The sequence below is a fragment of the Pelecanus crispus genome, chromosome 9, assembly GCF_030463565.1.
Source record: "Pelecanus crispus isolate bPelCri1 chromosome 9, bPelCri1.pri, whole genome shotgun sequence".
NCBI lineage: Eukaryota > Metazoa > Chordata > Aves > Pelecaniformes > Pelecanidae > Pelecanus > Pelecanus crispus.
Window position 1 is genome coordinate 9,259,098 of NC_134651.1, and position 12,181 is coordinate 9,271,278.

Genomic DNA, 12,181 nt, shown 5'->3' on the forward strand with positions numbered 1-12,181 from the left:
AGGACCAATTTGCCAGGAGCTGCCCTGGTTACAACCCCATCCACTGCCACAGGTCAGGGGTTGAGGTAGTGGTTAGACTGGGTTAGCACCAGGGCTCATCCCTAGTTCTGATGCAATTCACTGAAGTTTGTGCAAGCTTAAGCTAAAAGTTAAGCTCAGGATGGTTTAGGAAAAGCCTAGGCTGGAGACACAAAACAAGCATCTTGAAAGCAGAATGAGGTTTAACTACAGCTGATGATCCAACTTTCAAGCAGATAAATTACTTTGCAAAAAGACTGGTACAGCCAAGCTCCTTTTCAATTACAGAAAGCTAACTCAATCAGCTCCTATTCTTTTTAAATAGAGCTGCTGAGTTTAAATGAATGTGCATAATATGTGGTCCATTTATTTCCAAGAACATTGCAGTGGAAGTTGCTTTACAGATTCACTGCAAAATACTGAGTAAAGAAAAAAAATCAATAGAAAGTATCCACCTTTCTTAAAAAGAAAAGCCGTTTTTCCCCCTAAAGTTCAATTCATTTTGCTTTGGCACTTACTGACCTTGGTTAAGACACTTTCAATGTTTGTATAGAGGCGTTTCTTCAATCAGCCTGGCAGGAGTTTCTATTCCTTAAGCCACAGGGGTATCTACAGACTTGGAGGGACTTCGGCAGGGAGTGGGGGGGTAGTCACAAAGCTGAAGCTCATCTTTGCACATGAAGGCTGACAGCTTTTTTGTTGTTGTTATTTGGGGAGTGCGGGGGGGTGAGGGTGGTGAATGTGTTTATGGATGTCCCTGTTGCCTGCATTGCAGCACCATCTCCAGATGCTGTGCTCCCGCCCACTATGGCCAATATATATTTGGTGTGGCTGAACTGGGAAGATTGGCCAGCCCAGTCCAGCCTGTGGTTGCCAGATCCTGCCGAGTGTGCCTGCAACACTCCGATTTTGAGACATTTGCTAGGGTTTGGGGATTTTGTGGGCCCAGCAGACCTAGTCATTGAAGTGTTGGTGCAAGTCCTGAGGCAATGAATTCAACAAGGGTCCTGGGAGCAGAATAATCCACTTGGTCTCTCCTGCTCAAATATTTTGCTTTGATTAGGCAAAGAAAAGAGGCCCCAATGGTTTCCACAGCATCTGTCACAACAGCACTGGGCAACGCGTCTGTTGTTCAAGATCTAAGCGTGAGTCAGTGGCGCTTTGGGAGGTGCGGTGGTTACCAGCAGAAAGCAGAATGCTCTGCCAGCTCCATTTTATCTCTTTCAAGGACTAGCTTGGCTCAGCCACAGTTATTAGCTAGCAGAGTGGATGGTTTTCATCGTTAGGCAGCTGTAAGCAGGTGGCTGTGCTCACTTGGAAATAAGACATGAAATGCGTGTTTCTGGCGTTTATATAAGCTGCTCATTCCCCTGTACGTACGACCGTACACAGCGTGGCTCCTTGTAAAGGGCTGTGCTATATGAAGGTGCAGAGCAATTGTACAGTGAGATAATGCTTTTTCTGCGGGTGGTAGGGTATCTCTCCAAGACAAGGGAAGAAACAGTGAAAGTACTTCAGTACTTTCACTTTCTCAGTACAGAGACTGAGAATCTTTGCTTGTAGGAGCCTGACATTATCCTGTGTCTGTGTGTACAGAGTGAATGGAAAATGTCATGTAAATGCAAAAGCACCTGTATATTCACTTCATCCGGCTTCAAATGATGACACAAACCAGATGCAGTCAAGTACAGCAGTGTGCTTCGCAGAAGACTGGCTCTTCTCAAAATGCTTTCATTTTTTTTTTTTCAAAGAAAGTCACAAATAACTTCAGGTTGAATAAATATTTGGAGAGAAATATTTTGCTTCATTTTTTGAGATTTTCTTCACCAGGGAAAAAAAAAAAAAACCCAACCAAAAAACACAAGCTCAGTATTTTTTAAAAAAATACTGCTTAATTTTCATACAGCATTTTTCATTTGCTTTTGTTGGTGTTAGGGAGGAGGTCAAAAGACAAGCACAAAGGAGCAAATGATTTCCTGAGATGACCTGCAAAGCTAAATATATAACTTGGATCATTCAAGTCCCTGTCTACATGGAAGTCTGTTGTCCATAACATGTAGCATGTAACTCTAATTAAACACTGCTCCCAAGCTGTTTAAATGAAGATACAATTGTTTTTTTAGTAACAAGTGCCTTATATCTGATAGGTAAAACTATCTCTGAGGTTGGTGGGGGTAGATAACTCAGATTAATTATTGGCCAACTCAGAAATGAATGTGGGAAAGTGTCTAAACTAGCCTTAAAAATGTATGACTACTTTACATTAATTGGAAGTCAATTAAATGGTAGTAAAAAGTGCCCAGAGTGGACACACTCAGAGGAAAAGAATTCACTCTGTGTGCTGTATATGTTAATTTAAAATCACTGTAACAGTCATTTCAAAGCTAAGTCTTTTCCAGTGTGACTGGGGATTAATCTTCATTCACATTTCAAGGGGGATAAGTACATCACTGTTTAAAAAAAAAGCAATTTTTCAGTTTTCCAAGCTAAAAAAAAAGAGTTATGACCTTTTTTTCAGAATATGTATCACAATTTCAGTTTTTAAGTGACCACTCTTTGAAGTTCTCCTCTGGAGACTCCCCACCAGACCTTGCAATTTAACTGGAAAACCCTATTCAGGGTAGGGATTTCCCCTCTCCCACACTTTACCTGCGAAATGCGGGTGAGTTACCCAAGGTTAGAGAGGAAACTCTCTTCTCTTCGATGAGACTGCTCCTGAGCACTGAGATTTCATTTTTCTCATCTTGCTCAGAAAATTGAAAAGCTCAGCGGATAAAAAGTGTGAAATAAGAATTAACAGCCAAAGAGTGAACTGTATATATTTTATTGCAAGATCTTTCACTGGGACATTAAGGGTATTTGCTTCACTGCGAATTGTTATTATGTACAGTATATGGATTTCTTTTAGACCCTTTTCTTCATTTTGTACCTCAAAAAAAGAGAAGCGTTAACAATGCTCTCAGCTATTAGGGAATCACTTTGTGGTGTCTGAAATTAATGTAAATTGAAATCAGTGCTTCAGGTGCTGCGATGAAGTTCTGAAGTTTTCTATGATGTGAAGCAAAGAAAGAACTGAAAAAGTACTAAGATACTCATCAAAATGGTCCATTTTAGCTGCACGACTTTTTCTCTTTTCAAAAGGCAGCAGAGCTGATATTATCGCAGCAGTTAAGAGAAGAAACTGATGTTTCATTGAGCTGGCAAATCTAGATAAATTAAACCCGTTTGTGAGATGTTAATGAATAAAGAAGATGGCAAAGAGGTAGAGATGGGAGGGGACCCTGCTTCCCCTTCCTGCCCCCAAATCCCCATCTCTTGCTTCGACAGGCAGTCCTGGCAAAATGTCCAGGTGAAGTGCTGCCTGGGCACCATGCTAGTATTTTGGGGCAGCTGATGTTCTCCATCCTGTGGGAAAAGCCTTGGTTCCGTCAATATTTACTGATGTTTTCTGTACTGGATAGTGCTGAGGTAGCTGGGGCTTGTCCTTCAATACGCAGCAAAGAGGTTAATAAGAGTGAGAGTCTTCTCCAGAAGCAGCATGGGCACCTTCCATCTCCTTTAGATACTTCTGTCTTTAAATTAATGCTGATAGTTTCATTCTGGTCTGGAATGGCCTGTCTTACCTCCATGGACCAGCTGCTGATGGTCCTCAAGAACCCTCTGGCAGCATTGGCACTAGCTGCACTCCTTCTTCCAGATGCTCACTGCATCCAAACAAACAAATAATAGAGATGAAAAGGTCACTTTTCCACATGGACAACTGCTGTCCTTGCCAGGAGGGTCTTCCATTGACTCAGATAAGGGAAAGGGAGAGAGGGGGCAAAGTATAAAGGTCTGGGATCCAAGTGGAAATAGTCCTTGTTCCCATATTAACCTATGGGACCCAGGGCAAAGCACAGGTTTCTGTCTGCCTTCGTTTCCTATATACAGAATTAATTCAAATGTACCATGTGGTTGTGAAATGCAATAGTCTAAAAATATGGCAGGAGTTTAAATATTGCAAATGTAACGTAGGCTTTGGGGTCAGACAAAAATAGGTGGCAGCCTGAGTTTTCATAGATGAAAACAGACATTTCCAGAGGATAATCTCTATTAGATTGGGGAGGGATGTTATGAGAAAATTGCCAGTGCTAGACAATTTTCTATTCCAAGGCATACAAGGTTTATAACAGCCCCGTGTGTTTTGGTTTAGATCATTTAGTCTGTTTTACTAGCAAATATCACCATGTGCTGATAAGCTAAATTTCAGCAAACCTTGGTACAGTCAGCAGGGAGCCAGGTTTGTTCTGTGCTTTAACTTCATCAAAGCACATTCTTTCTTTCCTTTCTTCTTTTTTTTTTCTTTTTTGACTGAAGTACTGCAAATACTTCTGATCCTAATCTGAATAAATAACCTTGCACAGCAAACACAGTCTGCAGTCCCCGGTACCTGCATTGCACCGTCCCACGTCCCACTTGTCAGGTACTTTGGAGAAGTCATGATGACACATCAATCATTGCAAACGCCCCAGGTACGCCCTCAACATCTACATCAATTCCTTGATGTACTACGCTCAGAGCAGAGTAAACCCGGCACTATTATGCACCAGCTTTCCAAGCCGCAGCATCGGAGCCAGTTATCATTCACTCCCGTGTGCTGTAATTGGCCTTAGAAACCTGCACATCTTAATTTCTGGACCTCAGCCCAGCTCTTGGTGAAAGTTCACTGCGTGCCAAGGTCACTACAGCCCTCGGCAATCCAGCGCAGAGGGAAAAGCAGGAAAGGCTCCCTTTTCTGTGGATACAATTAAATTTCTGACACTTTCAAGTTATTCATTTAATTGGAACAGGGCAATTAAACCGGCTGTGCTGGGTCCATTGTTTCGGGAGAGCCTCCTCCTCCTCCAGCAGCATCTCAGAGAGCCTGTGATCGTCAGTGGATGCAGCCCAAATCCCTGGGGTCTGCCTCCCGCTCAGGATCCTGCCCAGCCTCTGCGGACCCAGCTCACCTCGAAGAATTCAAACGAACAACAGAGCGTGGCTGTGCCGCACCTAATTGATAGTCATGTTAAGAGACTGATCGTAATTTGAGTGCTAATTAAGGCAGATAGTTAATGACTTTAATGGGAGACAGACCAGGCTCTTGCACATCTACTAAATAATGAGAAAGTACTGAGGGTGCTGTCAGCATTGGGAAAATAATCACAATAATAATGTGTTGAGAAAGATGCAGCTTCCTCTTGGTAAACATTTAGCAGCAGAGAGAACTTCACTAAAGGAGAAAGGACTTTCTGTTCACAGTCTCAGGAAGTTAACTCTTTTTTTTATATATAATTTACAGTTGTTATAATAGCACTTACAACCCCGGTAAACAAGTATGGATTTGTTAGGAGGCCACCTACCACTAAGTTAGATGGGTAACTGGCACTTTTAAGATGCTTGTGTAAAATGTCATTCTCCCTGCACTCACAGCACCTGAAATACTTTATTTTTGTTAAAAAATTAGTAACAAATTCTTTACTTTTAGTAGCTTTAGTGTGAGCTGGGGTCAGCGCTCCTCTGATAATACTACCTAATGACCCAACACCCAGCAAAATAAAAAGGAAAAGACTGAGCTTCCATGAAGTGAAAGCATAGGGTCCCCTTTTCCTCCCATCTCTTTCAGGGATGGGGACCACCATGGCAGGTGCCGTGCAAATATAACATAAAAGTAGATCACAGCCCGGTGAACTTGGACTCAACACAGGACATGAAACTACTGTCAGATGTAGCAAAAAAGAAGAAAGAGGGGAGCAAGCCAAGAGAAAACAGTATGAATACGTATTTATTCACAGAACCCACACACAGACATAGAGACATGATCTTGGGACAGTTCAACCCAAGCACCAGGCAGCCCCACTGGCTTGGCAGAGCTCCTCCCTTGATGAGAGGTGGAAGAACGGTGTCTCTCCCTTGGAAATTAGTTTTGTAATTTGGGGCTGGAGGCAGCCAGCATGTTGATGAGGATGTAACATGCAGAGCGGATCGCTGGTCCTGGGAGGGGCATCACCACCCCTCCCTGCTCTGGGTAAGTTCAGCACAGGGGTCTGCAGCACATATTTCTGACAGCATGAGAAGTTTGTTCTCTTTAAGTGTGGTTGGGAGCATTCACAGTCAGTATGTGATCCATGATTTCAGGGAACTGTAGAGGGAAAGTTATTTTACAGTGATATTTGGAACTAAGTATTGGGTTTGCAAATATCCTTCCCCAAAATTTAATGCTGTAAGATTTCTCTTGACTCTCATTTGTGCTTCTACCAATTCATCTTTGACCAATTCATCTTTGACCTCCTTTTCTCAATAGCAGAGGGGAAGGGGAGGACGAAAGGGGTGTTCAAATTCCACTCTATCAAGGTCCTCACAGTGTAATAAGAGCTCAAAAATCCATAAAATTGGCCATCATCTTTCAGCTGCAAAATCCACATCACATGCCAAGTATTACCACAACAATAAAAACTTCTCCATCTTTATTGCCACAGAGCATATTGATTCATTGCAATGTTTTGCAGGAACATTTGTATTTATGCACATGACTCTGTGAGCATTGACCAGATAGAGTGGAAAACCTCCAAGCCACCTCTTTGGCCAAATGAGATTTTTAAGCTGAATCAATGAGACTATACTTTGATTTTCAATGCTCACACTGGCATTTTTATGATAGTGGCTTTGGCTTATTAACAGAGCATAGTGAAAACAGCTTGTTGTTTTTCCCCTCCTTTTCTTCGCTCCATTATACCAAGGGACATTTATTACTTTTTGATAAAAGATGCACACCCCTCCCTTACGAGACAGGCACTGAAGCAGGACGAGATGGCTCCTGCCTTTGTGCACCATCCCCAGAGTAACTGGGGAAGGGCAGGAACAGGAGTGTAATCATTCAATAAAGCGAGAAAATACAGGACTGAAGAAAAAAGCTTAGATTAAATAATTCTTTGATGTCCCTTATGTCTTCATCTATTTCTCAAAAGGCATTACGTGCAAAGCAGAAAATGGTATTACTTTTTGTATTAATAGAAGAGTTTAATCATCTAATGCCATTCAACAGTTGGAACTAATATCAAGGTTCGGGTTTCACAGCTGGCTGTGAGAGGGACAGGAAAAAAGTCATACAGATCGGAAGTTGTTCACATTTTGGGGAAGATCCACGTTCAGCCCCAAGGACTGTGACCTCCTCCAATGTCTACCTAGTAGTCTGAAATCGAAGCTCTCCCTTTAAAGCCTTCAAACTTAAGTCTTGATCTCCTGAGCTCTAAACAGCCAGATAGAACATTTTCAGGGTATGCAAGGAGGGCAGTGTGGGCTTGCTGCTGTGTAGCCAGCCTCCAAAAACCCAACACAACCTTTGGAAGGATGATGACAGGCTGTTTCTGGGCATCTAGAGTGTCTTACCAGGCCAGCAGCGATCTCATGGCATCGCTACAAAGGCTGCAAAGAGGCAGGTCGCACACCAAGCGTGCAGCCCACCAGCACAGCGCGCACCAGGGGCCAGCCGTCTGCTCTGCAGTGCCGGGACCCAGGGACCTGGCAGGGTCTCCATGCACCTCTGTGAGCTTTGGAGGAAGCCCAGGGTGAAAGGTGGCTCTGGAGCAAGGCATGAGTAGGTCCACGGATAAAGTCAGATCTCTTTTCCAAAGGTCTGTGATTTTTGGGATGCTCACTCAGGTGGATTAAAGACTGAGGTGGCTCCTCCCCATGAATCGCTCTTCTCTCACATCTTCTAGAGGCTTCCTGGCCCCCACCTCCATCCCTTGCACCAACAATACCTGAATAACCACGTTTAGTGGCACTGAATTGTTGGTACCAGTTTGTCATAATACATTAGACTATAAAGTGCAGCAAAGCATGAGCTGTTTCATGTGCAGTTTGGCTGTTTCTGCTGCAACCTAGGTACAAACTGCTACAGCCATCTAGGTTTAATTCACCTGCATAATCAGTCAGCATTTTTGGAAAAAGCCTGGATGCAAGCCTGCCAGTCCAGGACATTATGACTAATCATGAGAGGAGAAGCAGAGGGAACGACACGCATGAGGGATATGAGTAGTACAGTCTCCAGAGCAAGAGGAATTAATTGCTTCCATCCTAATTCTTTGCAAGGTGTGGAAGTCAGTGGGAGGGAAGGATGCCCACATCTTGCCGAATGAAGGTGCCTAAAGCCAGGGTCACCTTTCACAGCAAAACTTCATAGAAATTAGATGACAGCCCATCCGTGCTAAGAGTTTCTCCACATCAGAGGTTTTGAATTGCAGTAGAATAATTCCAGCATCTGTAATTAGCGCTTCCATTAAATTCTCATTGCTCTCATATTAATTTCAGGAGTTTGGAACTGTCAGAAGCATTATTAAGGGATGCTATCCTTGTCAGGAGCTGCAAATAAAAGTGGAGCTCCTGATTAAAAGTTTAGGGCAGGCCTCATTATTTTCTGCATCAGAAGAGTAGTCTGTTTGGGTTACCCTTTCAGTCAGCACTGTTTCATTACAGAGGGTCTCTAATTGTTCCTGCCTCAGAGCTATTTAAAAAAAAAAAAGAAAAAGACAATTTGGTTTTCACATGCTCCTCAGAAAAGCCAAATGCAAAGACTCCCATTTATGTTCAGAGCCAGAAAGGCACAGTGACACTGGGAAGGTGCTGGAAGGAGTCACCGTTGGGTTTTCCAAATTACCTACCGACTGGACCAACGAAGGCACTGGGAAGTGTAAGTCCCATGTGGATATTTAGTCTTCTTTGACTTCAGCGGCTAACGGCACCATGTCTCTTGCTTGTCACTTTGCTCTGCAAGTGGAGGCAGCACCACGCAGGCACCTCCTCCCACCTTCCCTCCAGGTGCAGTTTAGTCCCACAGGGAATGGGGATTAGCTGTCCCTCTCATTAAGAACCGTGTACAAGGATATATGTTTCCATGTGAACCAGTATGATTATTTTGGCTTTAAAAATATACCCAGGTTCCTGACTCTGGATCTAGCCATGCCCCCAGCACAGCCCCAGCCATGGGGACCTGGGGAGGGGGATTGTTGGTTTTGGACAGGGAACAGGCATCATGTGACAAACCTGCTAAGGGAAATTTCTTATGCCAAAACTGGCCACCTTGTGCTACAAGGCTACGCTGCCTATGTGCAGTTTGCGTACATTAAAAAATAGGCGTACAGGCTTAGACAGGGAGGCAGGCTGGTGCTGCTGCCCGAGCGTGGCTGCTCTGTGGCTAAAATCAGGGCTCAGGGCTGCTCACCAGAGCAGCTGCAGGGTTTTCAGCTAAATATTTGGCAGGAAATGAAAATTCAGATGGACTTAACCTCACAGTAAGCTCCTGTCAAACTTGTGTAACTGTTTTCATTGGAAATTGAAGCTTGAAAAATTAAAAAGTCACAAAACGCCTTGTTTTGTTTTATAAAGAAAGATTTCACTCCAGAAGGATGTTTTGTTTTGGAATTTATGCATTTGTTGTTAAATACAAATTGAAAACATCTTTCAATTAAAAAAAAAATACATTTGGACAGTTGAATAAGGTTTTACTAAATCTGATTTTTCCATATTTTTCCATACATACAGAGTGACAATTCAGAAATTATTTTTTTCAGTTTGGGCAGTAAACAGAGAAACCAGCTATTAATCCAGTGAGCTGCCGAATGCGTTTTATTTTGTCTGATGCTGAACATCTCTGAAGACTGAGTTCTGTATTCCCTTGGTTACTTTCTAATTACATTGCAATAAAACTGCAAGGAATCTAATTTTGCCAGACAAAGCCCAGGGACTCTGTGGAAGGTGATGGGGGTCCAGCTATTTTATACACTAATTACACTAGCACGGACCCTGGAATACTGTGCTATTTTTATTCATTCATGAAAAAAAAAAAAGCCCTTTCATCTAGATCTGAGTGACTGCTATTTCATTCTCAAAAATAGTCAATGCACTCTTCATTTCTCAAAAAACAGCTGCCCTCTTCCGTTTTCAGGGGATATTACCACCTTTCGAAATCCTAATGGGTTGAAATCAAAATAAAATACCATCACTTTGCCTGCCTCAAAACAACAAACCAATACCAATAAAGCACTGCCACCTTTCTTAAAACCTCTGAAAATGGGGCAATATTAAATAAGAGCTTGAAATATGGGTTTAAGGAGGGAATTGTTTGGGATTTCTAAAAGTATGTCTGCAGTGCCATCAGGAGGTGCGATCACAGCATGGGAAAGCTTGCCTGAGCCGAGGCTGAGCCGGCTCGGTTAGGCAGTACAGCCATCAGGACAGACTGACGCTGGTGCATGGACGTGGGGATGGGCATCCCCCCACATCTCTCAAGGGACCACTGCATCTTGACAGCTCCGGGTACCCGTGAAAGCCACCACAAGGTACGGCCACCTCTACAACCACCCCTCCAGCTACAGTCAGGAATTCAGAGCCTCGACCCAGCTGAAGACTGATGGGACTTCTGCATCCGGAAGGCTCAAACACATGAAAACATGTCATCTTCTAAGGGGCTACAAGACTTTTGAAAATTTCGCTCTTGATTTTTTGGTAGCCAATTAGGAAACCATGGCTTGAATCTGCAACGGGTGTGAAGCTGGTTGGTGCTTACCTAGCAGCACATCACAGCCCCCAGCAAAGCTGCTGCACCAGCAGGTAAGTGGGAAAAATGGAGCCCGGAGAGGTGGACACCAACTAATACAAGTTATTTTGGAATTATGAATTACTTTGACCCATTTCTTCCAAAACTGGTCTCAGCTCTGTATTGTTCTCAATTTTTTTTTCAGTTACTACAGCCATTCCTCCAGGGAACAACGATTAAATGCTTGTTAGAGCACTTCAGGAGGGTGACTTGTGACCTCACAACATGATTGTTCACTTGTCTCCCTCTGTCCCATAAAATGCGTCAGAAAAATGCCTGAGCTGCCCAGTAAAAGCCATTAGAAGAAGGATCAAGTGCATCACTGCATTTGCATGAATATTCAGCACAGTCAGATTTGCCACTCACATATTACATCTTGTATATTATTTATATCCTTATGAAATAGCAATTAGTCCAGTCACCCCACACTTGCTCTTTCCCCAGAAGATCAGGCAAGATTCCCCTGAGACAGATAAATGTCACAGCCTCACCAAGGTCCCATTAAAGACAAAGCGGTGGCTCAAATAAGTGAAGACGGAGCAAACAGCCGCTCACCATTCTCTGCTCTGAAGGAAGGCTGGGCATGAAGGTGCTGATTAAAACTGGCCTCTTGTTGTCCATGTGGAAATCTTTTCCAAGTAATATAGTCTGCCTGGACTCAGGGCACCTGGCTCGGTACATGTGCTTGCAAATGAACAAGATTGCCCCCCAAAAATACTACATTTCATCACCAGTTTAACTTCACAACAAGAACCTCCACTGCAGTTGGTGATTCGGGTTTAATACACATAAGGTAATAACATAAAGGCAGAAAAAAGAGGGGTGAAGCTAGGTGGATGTACCCCTCCTCAGCTTGGCTCTGGACCAGCGCAGCCCTAGCATCTCACAGCTCCTGTTTTGCTTTTCCTTCCACGGGCTTTCCACAGGCACCGCTTGACTTCCAACATTTCCCTGCAGTCTCAGCAATAGATTTCCATGCTTTGAGGGTGCAAAAGTGAAACTATTTGGAAACAGCCTCAAAGCACACAAAACAGATGAAAAGCTAACACCCATTTAGCCCTTCAAAGGCTTAATTTCTGCAAGGTGACGGTTTGCTTTGGTCATACAGCAGCTCCACAGAAACAAAACGCTGCAGCCATGATTTTTCCATGGTTGCTGCAGGTGGCACCAGCTGTATTGGGTTAAAGGCAGCACTTCCAACATAGATAAGTCATTTCTAATAAACAGAAATTGGAAAAGCCTCCAGCATCAAAACAATATTAAAGATTGAATCCTTCTGGGAAAGACACGTGGTATTTGTCTGGCAAAATTGCTGCCAGCCATCCGACATTATAATTGTAGAACATTAAGTTTTATCCCAAATGTCAAACGTAAGTGATGCTCCTGTGTGATGTGACAGAGTCTCATTTCCTTCTGGAGGAAATCTAGATCATCTTCAGCAGGACCTGCTGAGCACAGGGTGACCTCAACCAGTCTCCAGGAAGACATTCAAATTTTATAATTTGACTATGGCACTGCAGTTTTGAGATGATGGGTTTCTGTATGGAG